The sequence below is a fragment of the Ursus americanus genome, chromosome 9, assembly GCF_024610735.1.
Source record: "Ursus americanus isolate L20-20 chromosome 9, mUrsAme1.1.p, whole genome shotgun sequence".
Classification (NCBI taxonomy): domain Eukaryota; kingdom Metazoa; phylum Chordata; class Mammalia; order Carnivora; family Ursidae; genus Ursus; species Ursus americanus.
In genome coordinates this window covers 50,425,819-50,443,989 of record NC_142135.1, presented here as the reverse complement: position 1 = coordinate 50,443,989, position 18,171 = coordinate 50,425,819, and the positions used below count along the sequence as shown (strand labels likewise).

The following is an 18,171-nucleotide window of genomic DNA, read 5'->3' as shown; positions in this document are numbered from 1 at the left end:
ACAGTAAAGGAATTAGAGCAGTCCAAACATTGCATCTCCAAATCTTGATCAGAGACTTTATTACTTTTTACGTAATTATGTTCTGTCCGTGTCTGATTCAATTAGAAGTCTTTCCAACAAAGCAGGTTACAGTGTCTGGAGCTTTTGATCTTCTTTAAGCCTCTGATGTAATTGGGCAAATGATCACTTCAAAAAGAGAACACAAACCCTCAAAACCTATTTCCCAATTTCAAATGATACTTTTAACCCTCTGTGCTTCCCGCAGCTGTCACCCTAAGTCAACAGCTGGGTTCTGTGACAAGCCAAAAGCTTAACTGTTGCAGAACATTTGAGCCATCTTGATGCTGTGTTTGTCAACAGTGGCTTATTTCTTTTTGCCTACTTTTTAAAAGGGCACTGAGATTCAGCTCATTAATTCAGTTTATTAAAAAAAAAAAAAAAGCGAAACTCTTGCAAAGGAACTATTTAAGATAACCTTTCCCAACTATTTGACGTTTATAGCCCTACTAAGTTGCAAGGGGTTTTCTCTGTCTCCTTGGTCTTTTCATTGTTTTCAGATTCATAGAAACAAGCTTTTTCCTTGACCCTAATTTGCTGCTTTCTGTCTTCAAGCTGTAATGCCCTTCTACTGAGTCTCTTGTGTTTTATCAGATGTCACTTGTTTTTATGCTTTTTATGCTTTATATACTTTGTGCTTTTGTCCTTTTCAAACTACTATGGATGATTGTGGGTTTCAGTTCCCTGACACAACTGTCCTAGTCCTTTGTAAACTTCCTCTTGTGGGTAGAACACAGATCAGCTGCTGTTTAATAAAGCAGGCATCTCATTTCATTCCTTTCACATCCATCAAAATGTCTTTTCCTAGAACTGGCATTCTTCCACTATTATTTGGTTAACTTGCCACATACAAGTGATTTTTCACTTCTTGATTGGGGAAAGAAACTCTCAGGGGTAATGTTTTTCTCGTCGAATTATAGAATACCAGCTTTCCTCCTAGATACAAAAAGCTTGCTCCTTTGCCATTTGATACCTATCCAGCCTCCCCCACCTTGAAGCTACTGGCTTTTGTGAAAGTTAGTGATATTTGGAGAAAAATGTCACATATTTAAGCTCACCTGGAGTTAAAAAACAACTAAAAAATTACATAGTTTAAATTGATGGACTGCTAAAATTAATTACACTGATGACGATTCTGAATGTTTATGTGTATATATTTTTCCTTATTTGTAAGAATCTCAAATTACAGATTTCCATTTATTTCCTTCTTACTAATGTTGAGAAAAAGCAAGAGTTATTTTTCTCAGTTTGTGGATGGGCAAAATGAAGCAAGGCTAAATGAGCAGAAATACAGTGACAGAGGAGGGAATAAATGTCTCCTAATTCCAAGCCTGCTGCATCTAGCACTTTGAAGCTGCTGGCTTCTATGAAAGTTACTGATATTTGGAGGAAAATGTCACCATTAAAGCATACTACAGCTTCTACTGGACCAAAGGGATTCTGTATCTACCATCAGAATGCAATGCAGTGATGTGTTTTTGAAAAGTCGTAAGGATCTGTAACTGCTTTAAAAAAAAAAAAAAGGCGATTTTCTTTGATTACTCCAAGAGTCTGTTAACTGATTAGAAAGGGTTCTTAATAATAGGAGGCCTGAGACTTCCTGTGAACTTCAACTGTACAATCCATTTGGGGGTTCTTATTAAAATACTGTTAAATGCCTAAAATAAGAATATTTAGAATTTTTCACACAAGACCTACTGAAAGGACTTCTTCTGAGGAGGTCAGCATTATGTTAAAAAACATATATTTAACATTTTTTCCTAATTACAATACATGTTCATAGAGTAAAAGTTTAGTACATGCAATGTTGCAAAACCAAATTGTCTATAATTCTGTCACTTTGGTTTAATTATTTTTCGGATTTTTAAGTAAACATACAAAATTTTACAAAAATGGGTTTATGGGCCCCTCAAGAGAACCCCAACAAATAGCACTCTTTTTCCACATTGAAAAAGTTGGAGGGAAAAAAACCAAAAGTACTATCAAGGCCAAAGAAGTGTTTAATACCCAGGGAGGTTAGGCGGAGGAGGGAGCTTTATATCTGTCAGCAAAATAGGCTTGCTAATAGGAAACTCCATGATTACACAGTTTCCCCCATCTAGTCCTGTGTTGTTCTGAACTGGGGCTTGCCCATGCAAGAAGCCTACCCAGGTAAAACACAGCATGGAGGAGAGGAAAATTTATCTTCTCTGCAGGAAAGCTCCTTCTCAAGAGGAAGAGAATGGAGCTAAGCAGAGCATGTCCAGTCAGTCTTCCCACATTTACCAATTAGTTAACTCAGAGCCAAGAGAATATGCATCACACAAGTTAGTTCCCCTTAACTGGAAATACATATCAAATATGGAGAAGTACTTCTCATCAATAGGGTCACAAAATGCCTGTTGGTTTATATTTTGTTCCCCCTTACCCACATTTAACCAGGAAACTTGACTTTGCTCTAGGGTCTATGTGAACCCACCAGACTTACACTGAATTGAAATGATTTGGGAGAAAGGATTGAAGCATTCTGTAACATCTAGGAAACTATGAAGGCACTCTTGCCTAGATTTTGTGTGGTGTGTGTGTGTGTGTGTGTGTGTGTGTGTGTGTATGTGTGTGTTTGTGTGATGGAATATTATTCAGCCATAAAAAGAAGGAAATCTTGCTATTTGAAACAAAGTGAATGAACCTGGAAGGACATTAAGCTAAGTGTAAATATGTAAAGCACCCTTAAAACTCAACAATAAGAAAATAAACAACTCAATTAAAAAATTAGCCAAAAATGTTAACAGATCCCTTACCAAAGAAGATAGGTAGATGGCAAATATGCATATGAAAAGATGCTTCACATCTTATGTCTTCAGGGATATGTAGGTTAAAACATTAATGATATACCACTCATTTCACACAGTAGAATGGCTAAATCTGGAATACTGACAATACCAAATACTGGTGAGGATATGGAGCAATGGAAACTCATTCATTGCTAGTCGTGATACAAAATGGCACAGCCACTTTGGAAGACAATTTTGTGGTTTCTTACAAAACTAAGCATATTCTTACCATATAATCCAGTAATCATACATATTGGTATTTACCCAAAGGAGTTGAAAACTTTTGTACACACAAAAACTTGTACACATATGCTTATAGCAGCTTTATTCATAATTGCCAACATTTGGAAGCAACCAAGGTGACCTTCAATAAGTGAATGGATATATAAACTGTGGTATATCCAGACAATGGAATATTATTCAGCACTAAAAAGAAATGAGCTACCAAGCCATGAAAAGTCATGGAAGAACCTAAAATGCATATTACCAAGTAAGAAAAATTAATCTAAAAAGGCTACATATACTGTATGATTTCACCTGTATGCTGTTCTGGAGAAGGCAAAACTATGGAGACAGTAAAAAATATCAGTGGTTGTCAGGAGTTTCGGGGGAGGGAAAGATAAATAGGCAGAAAACAAAAGATTTCTAAGGCAGTGAAATTACTAAGTATGGTACTGTAATGGTAGATATGTGTCATTATAAATTTGTCCAAACACCAAGAATGAGCTTTAATGTAAACAACAGAGGCTGGGTGATCCTGTCAGTTTAGGTTCATCAGTTGTGTTTGTGGGTTCTTTTTTTTTTTTTTTTTTAGATTTGTTTATTTGAGAGAGAGAGGGAGAGTGGGTGTGCATGCAAGTAGGGGGAGGGGGAGGGGCAGAGGCAGAGGGCGAGAGAGAAACCCTCAAGCAGACTCCCTCCTGAGCACAGAGTCCGACTCAGACTTGATCCCAGGACCCTGAGGTCATGGCCTGAACTGAAATCAAGAGTCAGACGCTTAGCCAGCTGAACCACCCAGGCACCCCTAGGCACCCACCCACCACTCTGGTGGGGGAATGTTTATAATGGGGGTTGCTATTCATGTGCAGGGGCCGGGATCTGTGGCAAACCTCTGCTCAATTTTGCTATGAACCTAAAACTACTCTAAAAAATAAAGTCTACATAATTCTGTGCTAAATTGGGTTATCTAAACTCTAAATAGTCAAAGTAGAAATATATCAATATTGGCTTAAATAATCAGAAAGGTCTTAGTGGAGGAAGATGGACATTTTTGATCCCTGAAGGACAGATACAATTTGACTGGTTGCATGTCAAAAGGGGAATAGTATTAACAAAGGTGTTGTAGCATCTGAAGCTCAGGGAAGTTAATTATGTTTGTTCTTAGAGATAGCAACACATCTCAGGGGAGAACACCACTCTGATCCTTGGCTTTCTTCTTAAAGTAGCTTCGGAAAGTATATGTTGAACCTTCAGAGCTGTACTGAGAAAATCCAGTTCAGTACCTTCTCCGTTATAATATTTCTGCTTTTCTCCTTCTGTTCTTTGGACCACCTATGTTTTCCTGATCTTTGGAACAAAATATTGAAAATGGTAAGACCTGGAAAATTGAATAGTACTAACAATTAGAAGAATTAACTCTGTGGGAACTTAATTTTAAATCTCATGAAACAATTATGAATAACCCTAATTAACACTGGCTTGAACATATCTGTGGTAACCACTAAGTGATAACTGTGGCCTAATATTTAGGATTACATTACACAGTAAATAGTAGGTATGATTACCAAGCAGGTGAACAATATATAGAGGATGCAGTGAAAATTGCTGACACCAAGAATATTAGATCTAAAAAATAGCGTCTGAAAAATGCTGTTCACCAGGGGCTAGTGTAAATTCTATGCTAAACAAGAAGGTCCATTGTACTTTCACATTTATAATTATTATTGTGATGAGATGTTCAGTCAGCATAATCACTTATATTTGTAAATTGTGATTTCTTGGTACTTTTGATAATAACATGGCAACTGTGGAATTCTTTCACCATTTAGAACCTGTTTGTGCTATGAGTAATGAAAAACTGCTGTATCAAATACTCTCTGGAGCATGGAAGTGTTTTCTACTGGAATATATTCTAGGAGTAGATTTCTGATTCATGAGTAGATAGGGAAGTGAAAGATTCAGTTAGAATTAGGATTTTGAATTATGTCAGCTATTATTTTTTTCTCCCTTTTGGGAAAATCTAACACCCAAGACAATGCAAGAATTTAACAACTTCTATCACATAATCAGGTCATTCTTCTTTACATGGTAACTAATCCTAAACCATCAGGGTATAGATTATACTTTTAAAAATGGGTTTTCACTTTTAAAGTCACTAATATTTAACTTCAAAATATTCAATTAGTATAATCCTGTCTTCTGCCTACACAGCCAACAATTTATAAAACCTTTAAAATTTTATTCATTTCTGCCTGGTTTACCATCAAATGGTATACATAATGTATTTTATCTACTATATATGTAAAAAGTGTTTCCTTTTGCTTTTAAAAATATTTTGAACCTGATTCTGTTTTTGTTTTTATTAAACACATATTTTACTTTCATCTTTTCCACCCCTCATGTCTTGGTGTTGTTTGTTTGCTAATGTGACTTTTCCTGTCCGCATCACACCCATTGAATGGGTGTTTATGAAATATTTGACTCAACCTCATGGGATATTTTTTTTTTGTCTTACACTCTTTGAGTATTCTATTGGCTAATTATCTTTAGATAATAAATCATATCTGTTTATTGTTTATGTTATGATAATATACTACATCTTATTAATTTCCTAGTAGTTACTTTGGCATTAAATAGCCTACTTCTTTAGGATTATTTATTTGTAATATCATTATGTATATCATAATAATGCATGATTTTATAAACCTATATAATGATTTGCACTCTTCCAGGGGCACCTGGGTGGCTCAGTTGGTTAAGTGTCTGCCTTCGGCTCAGGTCATGATATCCGGGTCCTGGGATCGAGCCCTGCATCAGGCTCCCTGCTCAGAAGGGAGTCTGCTTCTCTCTCTCCCTCTGTGTGTGCTCTCTCTTTCTCTCTCTCTCGCTCTCACTCTCTCTCAAATAAATAAATAAAATCTCTCTAAAAAAAAAAGGTTTACATTTTTCTGAAAAGTCCTACTATAAATTCTTTTAGGGCACTGTACAGTTAGTTAATGGTGTATGTCTTCGAAGAGATGGTAACTTCCTACTGGGAAAATTGAGGAATCGATTCTAGGAAAACCAAAGTTTGTCCTACATAAATTAGCGATGGTTTGCAAACTGGTCCCTGTACATGCAGGGAGGGGAGAAACTGAAGAAAGAAGTAGATTACTCCATAATGATAGGTAGCAGTTTTAATATGTAAGAGAATTTACAAACGTTACACTTTGGATGCTGCAAGACATGTAGATCTTCATACCTACCTGTCAGAATCTTAAAAGTTTATATAGAAATCTTAACTGGGTTCAGTCACATACCTAGTCCTCACAGGCTCAACACGTTTCTTTCTCAAGCTGTATCCTTGGAGAGGCTTCTGCGAGTGGATAAGGCCAGCAGAACACACATTTGAAGGACAGCCTCCAGTTGTCTGGATCCAGCTAGAGGGTCAGCTGGTGGTCATGTCTTAACCTCCTCCAACAGTCAGTCTTCGTGATGATACTGAAAGTGATTACTCTACATGGTGCCAAGTGTGATAGAAAAAATGACAGTTGTGTCTCTTGTTGTATATGACATAGAATTCTTGTTCTTTGGTTTGTTTTTAGTGTTGTTCCTCTGTCTCTTTGATTCACTCATTCAGTTGTTACTCAAAACAACAACAGTGAAAATCATCACGTTCCCATTGAGAATAAGTGTGATTGCCATTGTGGTTTAGTAATCGTGTTACAACTATTCCATATCTTTACCGTTGTGATTCATCAAGTACCTGCTATGGCTCTGCCATTTCTTTATATGTTAGCTTTTGAGTAAGTTTCTGTCATTTTTTTTTTCTCTAGCCATGACTAACCGAGTGAGGTTGTTTAGAAGCAATCATCCTTTCAGAATTGGCTTGGCTTTGTTCTGGGACATTAGTTGGTGACCTTTTTTTTGCAATAAATGTTGTATTACTCTTGGATGATATTGATGAATTTGATTAGAAATCCAGGACCCTGTCAAGTAAAGAAGGGTTTCTGTGGGGCTGAAATAGAGTGTGTTCCCCAGGAAACCTTTAGATAGACATAAACTCTTTAGGAACAGATTAGAGTCACAATGTGTGAGTTAAAATCATGTGTCATATCAAAGTTACAAGAAGATAGAAGTGTCTGTTGGAGTGAAAATGTATGGGGACAGTCAGTCTAGTGTCTAGGTGTTCTACAAATTCACATCTATGTCAAATATAAGGTTTTAGAAACTTTATAACAATTCTCCACAGTATACATGTCACCAGTACTACTGCCTATGAATAGAAGAGAGAATTTTATCAATAGGTTTGCCTCAGGTTAGTTGCCTAACACATAAGTTAGTGATTAAGAAAACATTTTTAACATCTTACCTTTAGGAAGGATGTGTGCTTAATTCAGAACTAGAAATTTAACTACATAATTTAAAGTCATAGAGGCAATCACTGGGTTAATTCAAATGAGTATTAGGTGGAGTGGAGAGAAAGAGAGGAGAGCAAGGCAGTTTTCCAAATTCCTCTTCTCTCATGGTGAGGAGACAAGGGCAACTCTCAGGCATTTATGAATAAAGAGGGATATATAAATATGTTGTGGTGATAGTAATGAGTAAAATAACTAAAACTAAAATGTCGAAATACTTATTTGGGGAGTATAGGGCTAGAAGGTCAAATCTGGGAAAAAGATCCTACATTTTTACTCTTAACTTCCATATCATTTGAATTTATTTTTTTCATGTGGATCCTGTATCTTTAGAAAGGATACTCTCCTTTGGTATTTCCATTCTCTATTCTGTCTCTATGTTTCACAATCATATGTAGCTTTGGCCAAATCTCAAATAGCTTAAATCTCCCCATCTCTCTATAAGAACAAACCATCTCATATGACCTCCAGAGCATTTTCACTGGGTTTGTGCCCCAATCTTCTGGGTGAGACTATCTATAGAGTACTTATACTGTCATTTTGAGGGTTTCTTGTAGGAAAATAGTTATTATAGAATATGGTTCCAAAGGTTAGAACAAAGACCTATATGCAGACATGGAAACAAGGGAAAAGTCAGAGTTGTTCAAAGATGGAATGAATAAATTCCTGAGATACTGAGGACCTGTCCCTGGGAGGTTCATCTTAGGATAGGTGGCATTAGCGTCATTCATATAGTGGGCAGTGAGATGAAATTGTGACTGTACTTACTACAGAAAATCTACTTACTGCAGAAAATCTTTTTTTTTTAATATATATGTGTAGAAGGGCCTATAGTCCATAGGCTCTAGGGTAGTATTTTTCCGTATATGATCTATAGATGCCCTAAATGAGAATCAACCTCAGTGTTTGGAAATTTCTGGAGCCCGAAGTGGACATGCTGCCTTAGAAGCTTTTGAGTCCTGGAAATCTTAACTTTTAATAAGCTCCCCAGGTGGTTCTGGTGCCCACTAAAGTGTGAGAGTCTCTGCATGTAAAACAGAAACAAGTACAAAATTTGTGCCAGGTAAGTATATTTCAAGAATGTGGCTCTTACGTGACCATGACAGTGTATACATTGAGTAAGCCCTGGGGAGAATATAGTCAATGCCAAGATTTTTTTTTTTTAAATTGTGTTCATTTTGGTTTTATAGTTTTATTTCCTCTCTTCATTTTATATTTCTCTTTCACTTCATGCTATAGCAATAGTGATGAATGCTGATGAGGCTATAGTTAATCCAACCCCAGGCACTCATTTTCAGGTAATTATTTGAAACCAGAACAGCACTTAACAGCACTGACTTACCTATTTGGGAGATTAACTAATTAAAAACTCAATCAAGACAGGCTTCCCCCCCCCCAAACTGGTTAAGAGAAATGAAAAAAAAAAAAAAGAATATTTTGCCTTCTAATGTTTTTCTGCCATCATTTTATATTATTAAAATAAGGAGTGTATTTTTTATTTCTCTGTTCTGTTAAACAGGATGGCAGATTACTATGAAATGGTGGGGAAGGCACAACTGAAAAATGAATCAAATTTATCCAGCCAGATTTATTTCAAAAGATGCAGTAGAAGAGGGCACTATTATATATAGTCATTATATAGATGATTAAGAGAAAACAAAAGTTTTAGATTTTATTAGATGGGTATATTTTTTATACTGTCTCAAGCCACTATACTTTATAGATGTAAAGTTTAGTCCAAATTATCATTTGTCTAATAAGACAGATTAATGGGCTATACTACAGTACAAGAAATCATTCCATTGATTGCATAAAAACAAATGTCACTATCTTGTCATTGATACAATGAGAGAGGATTTGGGGTTTTTCTATTTTTTTTTCCTTGAGACAACCATCAAATCAAACTTCAATATATTTTCCACAGTCTTACAGTTGGCCAGGTCAGTATTGAAAATGTGTCTTCCTGAGTGCCCTTGTTGCACTTGGGTGCCCGTTTACTTTTGGAGCTGTGTAGTGATATATCAAAACCATCTTTTTAAAGAAAAATCCATTTCAAATGACAGTATTCTATCTTTAAAAGTTTCCAGCCATCTTAACGTTCTAAGAAAAGATAAAATACCTGCTATGGGCAGCAGAATTTTGGCTAAATTTTACACATTATTAATCTTACGATGTTCGCTCATATACTCTGGGTAGTTTGGTTGCACTTTTCCTTTTCATATGCACTTTTAAACCGTGTAATGTTGCTCTGCTTTCTTCTCAGAGGTGGCTGTGATATTGTTGCCTGTGAAATGATCCTGTTCATAGTTTGATGTCATCTTGTTAAATGTGGGAAGTGATTAGGGGGTCTTTTTGTTTGAGAAACACATTAAGATATGACTATTGCCATTCATGTATTCAGATTCATCCATTTAGGTTATTTTCCCCAACCCTGTTTTTCCTTTTGAAATGAAAAGATGAGGGATTTTAAAATTATTCTTAAGATGTTATGTGCTCTTCAGTAGAATCTGAAATGTAACTGAAATAAATATTCATCCAATCTATAGGATTTGCACACAGACTTTATCACCCTTTCAATTTCAAGCTTTCATTATCTGCTGCTAGCACTGTCACTTTGGACTAGCTCATTTTCCCCCCGTTTGATAGAGACAACAAAAGATATAGGCTCTTTTTATATTTTGTCGTAATGTTTAGGCTTAGTAAAAAATCTTGTAATATTCATTCATTCATGCATGTTTGTCTCATGGGATAAGGCAACCATATCATTTGCTTCAGTTCTTTTCCTTTTCTTGTTTAAATTCTGAAGCTCTTCTTTTTATTTCTAAATTCATTTTCTTTAGTACATCCGGTTTTCTCCAGCACTCCCATGAACAGCTGTGGGTGGTGATGGGCGATGTATTGAGATAGCGCTTCCCCACTCTGCACATCCCCCCTGAGTGGCTTTATAGAACTTGGGAAAGTACAGTACAACTGTGGCAGATGGACTTTCAAATAGCATTCACTGAGATCTTTCCCTTTCATATCAAGAAAGATGAGCTGTATACCCTGCTTAGTATGCTGACATTTCACAATTGATATCCTCATATATTTTCCCTTTCACTTGATAGGCAGGGATGGGAATTGAGGTACCCTTTTCAAACAAAACATGCTTTCTTTTTTAGCATCTCTGAATGTTGACTACAACAAATCTATCTGGCTAAATTCTACTTGTTTTCTGAATTCCTGTGTTGCATACCTAATGCTATGCCTACCAAGTGTTGGGGTATTTCTTTAAGAGTTTGTTACCAGTTTGGCTCAATGATTGCTATATTCCAATGTATATTTAATTAGGAAATTGTTGAGAAAGTTACTTTTATGCCATCTTTTGTTTCTTTTTCCCTCGACTAGTTTGAGTATTTGTATTTTATTGATTTAAAAATGTCACAGATATTGGTGCTAAAAGGACTCTTGAACAGTTTGATATCAAATATAGTGTTTAAAAAATCTTGACAGTGAAAAGCATCATCTAGTTTAATTTAGGTCCTGTGTTTTGAACTTATTTTTACTTTGAACTCTGGAACAATTAGATGACCAAACAATTTTTCCCAATGGAAAAAATAAGTTTTGCCAAAGAGATAGGGAATTTCACGTTATATCGTAAGCTTCTTAATAAAAAGCAGTTTCAAATATCAAGAACTTTCAGCAGAAATATCACATGCTTGTTCTCAGTCCCGCAGTAAATTTGGTTATGGAAAATTTAATACAGTCTGTGTGGAGAGTCTGGAGATAAGTAAGTATGTTGTTTCCTCTTGGGTAACTCCAAATTGTTTTCTTTAAACTTGTGATTTAGCAGGTAATCCTCTAGGTGAACCCTGACAATCTGGTTATACTGTAACACCAGGCCCTTCGAAAGTAGCAGGTGATTGGCTATCTGCCTCACTGCTTCCAGCTCTGTGCCTAGGGGAAAGAGACATGTGTTAATGATGAATTTTAGTGTGGAGTTTATTTAGATTCAAAAGTATCCATGAATAGTCATAAGAGAAGTTTTGAAGGGGTTTAGGACCCAGTAGTGAGCGGCAGTTTTGAAAATTTCATTCATAGAGGCGTAACCCCTGGTACCACCTCTCCTGCTTATTTGAAAAGGGGAATGCTTATGAAAAAGATTAACCTATAGAAACAGAAAAAAAATTGTCTTCTGAGAAGTAGAAAAGAATCTGTCATTGGTAAAGATTCAAAAGCAATGACCCTGTCTATTTTGTAGTAGGAGAGAGTAGATTTTGTAGTAGGAGAAAGTAGATTTCGTTAGAAGTGAGTGGGCACAGCAGGAACATGTCATTATTTATGAAAGTAGCTAACAGTGTTAAGGCCACAATTATATGCAGATGCTGGGCCAACTGATTCTTTTGTATAATCACATTTTATTCTTACAACCCTACAAAGTAGTAAATATTATTTCTCCTGTTACACAGGTGAGAGAATTGAGACTCAGAGATAATTATGGAAGACAGAAAAATGGCCTCCCCAAATATGTCTGCATCCTAATCCCTGGAACCTGTGAATGTCTTATCTTACTAGGCAAATGAGATTTTTTAGATGTGACTAAAGTTAAAGACGTTGGGATGGGGGGCAGTTATCCTAGCTTATTTAGGTGACTCCATCCTCATCACATAAGTCCTTAAAAGAAGGAGCACTTTTCCTGGCTGTGGTTAAAGGTACAGATGGATGATGGAAGGAGGGTCAGAGAGATATGAAATTATGGCTTTGAAGATGGAAGAAGGGGGCTGTGAGCTGAGAAATGTAGGTACCCTTTAGAAATTAGAAAATACAAGGAAACATTCTCTCCTAAAGAGTTGACAAAGTGTTTTAGTTTGTTTAGGTTGCTATAACAAAACACTTATAAATGACAGACATGTATTTCTCACAGTTCTGGAGGCTGAAAGTCTAAGATCAGGATACCAGGATGGTTGAGTGAAGTCACTTTTATAATCATATGGCAGAAGGGCCTAAAGAGCTCTGTAGGGTTTCTTTTATAAGAGCACTAATCCTATTCAGAGGGCTCCACTCTCATGACCTAAGCACTTCTGAAAAGCTCTGCCTCCTAATCGCATCACATTAGGATTTCAACATACGAATTTTGGGAGGACACACACATTCAGATCATATTAGACAGTAATACTATTTATACTCATAAAAGGTCTGAGTGAGCCTCAGAATCCCTAGCATGACTGATAGATGGCATTTCTCTCCCAAAGTCAGTCAGTAAAGATTAGGGGAGGTGACTGCTACTTCAAATGTGAAGACAGCAGCTCAAGACTTCAAGGAACATGAAAAAGCAAGGAAATTACACTGCAAAAAGATCACAAAAATTTTCCAGTAACTAACCCCAGAGACATAAATATCTACAATTTATCTGATAAAGAAATAAAAATAGCTGTTTTAAGGAAGCTCAGTGTGCTACCAAAACAAAGCAAAAACAAAACCACACAGACAACTAAACAAAATTAGGGAAACAATAGATGAACAAATTGAGAAGTTTAACAGGGAGATAGAAATAATAAAAAGGAACCAAACAGAAATTCTGGAGTCAAAGATTACAATGAATGAAATGAAATTTTGATGGAGGGCATCAGTAACAGAATAGATCAAACATAAAAAGAATCTACAAAGTAGAAGACAGAACCTTTAAAATTATCCAGTCACAAGAAAACAAAGGGAGAAGAATGAAAAAGAGTGAAGCTGTAAACTATGGATACCATTAAGAGAAACAATCTCTAAATTATTGGAGTCTTAAGAAAAGAGAGAGAGAAAGGGACAAAAAACTTATTTAAAGAAATAATGGCTGCAAACTTCCCAAATCTGGGGATAGATGTAGACATCCAACTTCATGAGGTTTATTGGTCCCCAAACTCAACCTAAAGAGATCTTTTTCACATGGCAAGATCTCATTTTTTTTTTATGGCTGAGTAATATTCCTGTGTGTGTGTGTGTGTGTGTGTGTGTGTGTGTGTGTGTGTTTAATATACCACATCTTTATCCACTCATGTATTATTGATGGACACTTGGGTTGCTTTTATACTTTTTTTTTTCAGAAAATTATCTATTTTACAAATTTCTTTTCAAATATATTTCAAGACACATTACAATAAAACTGCCAAAAATCAAAGACAAAGAATCATAAAAAACAATGAAAGAGGACTGTCATTTACATGAGAATCCCCATAAAGCTATCAGTGGGTTTCTCAGCTGAAACCTTATAGACCAGGAAAGAGTGGGATAATACAAAGTGCTGAAAGAAAAAAAACTGCCAACAAAGAATACTTTATCTGGCAAAGTGGTCCTTCAGAAATGAAGGACAGATAAAGATTTTCTCAGACAAACAAAAGCTGAGGGAGTTCATTACCACTAGACCCGTCTTACAAGAAATGCTTACAGGAGTTCTTCAAGTTGAAATGTAAGGATGCTAATTAGTAATATGAAGACAAAATATACAACACACTGGCAAAGGTAAGTATATATTCAAATTCAGAATACTCTACTTCTGTAATATAGTGATCTGTTAACCATGTAACTCTAGTAAAAAGGTTAAAAATAACTATAGCTACAATAATTTTTTAAAGATTTATTTATTTGAGAGAGAGAGCACGTGTGTGTGGATGTGTGAGCAGGGGGAGGGGCAGAGGGAGAGGGAGAGGATCTCAAACAGACCCCCGGCTGAGTGTGGAGCCTGATGCAAGGCTCAATCTCATGATCCTGAGATCATGACCTGAGCCGAAATCAAGAGTCAGACACTTAACTCCTGGGTGGTTTAACCCAGGCGCCCATACAATGATTTGTTAAAGCACACCATAAAAGAGGTAATTTGTGACATCAGAAACATAAAAGGGGGTAGAGTAGCAGAGTAGAGTTTTTGTGTGTGATCAAAGTTGTTATCAGCATAAAATAGACTGTTTTATCAAATAAGATGTTTTCTGTAAGCATCATGGTAACTATAAAGCAAAACCTACAGTAGATACACAAAAGAGGAAGAGGATCAAAGCATACCAGTATGGAAAATTATCAGTTCACAAAGGAGGCCAGCAAGAGAAGAAGAAAAGAACAAGGAAACTATAAAACTGCCAAAAACCAGTAAAGCAGCATTAGTAAGTCCTCCTCTATCAATAATTACTTTAAAAGTAAGTGGATTGGATTATCCAATCAAAAGTCATAGAGTAGCTGAATGGATAAAAAATAAGATTCAACTATACACTGCCAACAAGAGACTAACTTAAAGACACACATAAGGTCAAAGTAAAGGGAAGGAAAAAGATATTCCATGCAAGTGGTAACCAAAAGAGAGCAGGGGTAACTATACTTATATCAGACAAGATAGACTTTAACAGGAAGACAGTAGTAAGAGCAAACAAGGTCATTTTATGATAATAAATGGGCCAAATTATCAAAAGGCTATAAAATTGTAAATATATACACCCAACATTGAAACACCTAAACATATTAAGCAAATACTAACAGATCTGATGGGAGAAATAGACAACAATATAGTAATACCTAGGGACTTCAGTACCCCACCTTCAATAATGGATAGATCATTCAGAGAGAAAATCAATACAGAAATGTTGGACTTGAACTTTACTTTAGATCAAATGGACCAAACAGACATATACAGAACATTCCTTCCCACAGCCTCAGAATATACATTCTTCTAAAGCATGGACTGTTTCCAGGATGAGGTCATATGTTAGATCAAAAAACAAGTATTATCATTTAAAAAAATTGAATTTATACCAACTATTTTTTCCAACAACAGAGATATGAAACCAGAAATTAATACCAGGGAGAAAACTAAAATTCACAAGTATGTGGAGATTCAGCAACATGCTCCTCAACAACCAATGGGTCAAAGATGAAATAAATAATATATGGAAACAAACAAAAATGGAAAAACAGTAATACCTAAACTTATGGGATACAACAAAAGCAATTCTAAGAGGGAGGTTCATAGGGATGAATAGAAGTATCTCAATAAACCAGAGAGGAAACACAAGATAAGGTTAAAATCATGAGTCAGATCAGTCAGGGCATTTATAAGCCATGCTTATGAGTTTGGATTTTATTCTAGCCACTATAAGAAGCCATAAAAGAGTTTGTAAAGCAAGGGAATGACCTGACTTCATTTATGCCTTATGAAAATTTGATATGCAGGGGATGAATTGTAGGGAACAAAAGTCAAGGCAGGGAGATGAAGAGGTTTATAATCCAGACACAGTAAAGATACCCACTGCTCCTCTTCAGTCTTGCACAAGTTTAGTGAATGTCTCCTCCTAAAAGAGATTATACATGATTATTGTCTCTAGAAAAAGGCAGAGGGGTTGCATTACACTGTGTTATCTTTTAGTCAAGATTTCAGTAGCTAGGGGTGCCTGGGTGGCACAGCAGTTGGGCGTCTGCCTTCGGCTCAGGGCGTGATCCTGACGTTGTGGGATCGAGCCCCACATCAGGCTCCTCCACTATGAGCCTGCTTCTTCGTCTCCCACTCCCCCTGCTTGTGTTCCCTCTCTCGCTGGGTGTCTCTATCAAATAAATAAATAAAATCTTAAAAAAAAAAGATTTCAGTTGCTAAAATATGAATTCCTTAAATGACTGGACATAAACAACAAAGATTTCTGTCGGCCTTGATATCATACTAAAACTTAGCCTCTCTACATAGACATTTGTATATTTTTCCCCAAAATTTGGTAGGTGTGATTTGGGGGCAAGTATTAATCTAATCTGTGAGTCAGAAAGCTCATGAAGAAATAATGTCTTTTTTTTTTTAAGATTTTATTTATTTGAGAGAGAGAGTGGGAGCATGAGCAGGGGTGGGGTGGTGGGGGGAGGAAGTTGTGGGGAGGGACAGAGGAAGAGGGAGGAGCAGACTCCCTGCTCAGCCAGGCCTGGGGTTCAATCCCAGGACCTTGAGGTCATGACCTGAGCCGAAAGCAGACACTTAATGGACTGAGCCACTCAGGTGCCCCAGAAATAACTTCTTTAATATCACAGTTTACATACGAGTCATTTTAAGTATCTCCTCCAACTCTTAGTATGATTTATAAAATTCAGGATAAATAGCCAAGTTTATTAGTTACAAAATCATGTCTGGTATGGATCTGATATCTCCTACATACTTCTGTTATCTCTGAGGATAAACTCACCTATATGTCAGAAGCTCTATTTTGCTCTCAAGACATTACGTGGAATTTAAAAGATGCCAAAAATGGAAGAGAATGCAACTTCTAATTTCATTTTGAATTAAAAAACCATCGCTAGTGCAAAACTCGACAATAATGACAAGCTAAAGTTTTATATAGAAGAAAAAATCCTTTAAGAAATTCAAAAGCTAATCATCTTACAACAATAAACACTTATCCACATTGTTTATACGTAGTATTCCGCTTGTTAAAGAGATTTTAAGAGTCTGCATTAGTGTGTAGAGTTAGTGCCATGTTGGTGAATTAGAGTTGCTAACTACTTGAATTGTCAACTGTGCATTTTGGTAGATTTTTGCCTTGAATGCTAATGTGGTCTTTTAAGTATCATTTTGATGAATTTTATTGTTGCATTGGATACACTCTGGTTTTTCCAATCAGTCATGTCCACTTCATCACTGTCAATTTGCTAACCATAACATTAAATATGACCAGAGGTAAACATTATTGAAAGCTGTGCCTGTTGCTGATGTTTTACAGTAGCGTAATTTTGTTTTTATTTCCTTTGATTTTATGCTGATATGGGTTTCAGCAGTATTTGCCTGCAGCCTCTTTCAACTTTTCCTTTTAATTAAAAAGCCTAATTGGGAGTAATAAAAACTTCCAATTAAGCCTTTTAAATGAAAACTGAAAGCTGAAAGTGGCTGTGGTTGCAGATAGAGGCCAGCACTGACATTTTCATTATGGCAGGATTCTATTACTGCAGGACGATTTGTGGTTGCCAGGTTTCACTTGACACCCGTGACTTAGGAGAAGTGGACCTTGGGAGGGATACCCCAGCAGATAATTAGACAGTTAAACATCCATGTTTTTTGAGGGGGCTTTGTTTTTGAGTCAGGAAGGGGACTGAAGGGGAGCTTAAATCAGTCCTCATCATGGAGGGTTCATTAGATTAACGTTTCAGCAATATTGCACTTTTAGCAATAAAAATAAAAGATTTTAGTATTTGAACAAAAAGATAATGTATTCTAGCTTATTTGTCATTTTCATTTAGGTGTAAAATAATACAAATCTTTGACTTGCTTTGTTTTCTTTCATTTCCTGCACTAGAGAAATGTGTTTAGAAATAGCCTACAATGACCCTAGGATTACACAATCTATAATTGGGCATACTGGTGCATAATTTGCTGATCTTTGTATACTAATTGAATAATAAAAGGCTAAACCAGACTTTTTTATACTGTTTGAAATGTGTAAATATGTGACTTTCTGGGATTTTCCCTTAAATACGAATTTCACAAATTTAAATCCTCTTAGTCTGTAGTATCATATGTCTGGGAGCAGGAGGGAAGGGCATGATGTGAGTTGGGAAGTGTCCTTTGAGCTTTGCTTATGATTGGCTCTTTCTTAGTTGATTTCATATTCTTTGGAAAAGCTAGAGGGGAAAACTTTCTAGGGCTGAATGACTCAGTTAAGTAAAATATTAATTTAAAACAAATTTTTATCTTTTCCTATCTGTGGTCA

At 36.1% G+C, this 18,171-nt stretch overlaps 1 long non-coding RNA gene across 9 annotated transcripts in view; it reads left to right on the top strand.

Annotated features, from left to right (window-relative positions):
* LOC123797926 (uncharacterized) overlaps positions 1-18,171 on the top strand; it is a 230,735-nt gene that overhangs the window by 125,639 nt on the left and 86,925 nt on the right. The gene's annotated exons all lie outside the window — the stretch shown is intronic.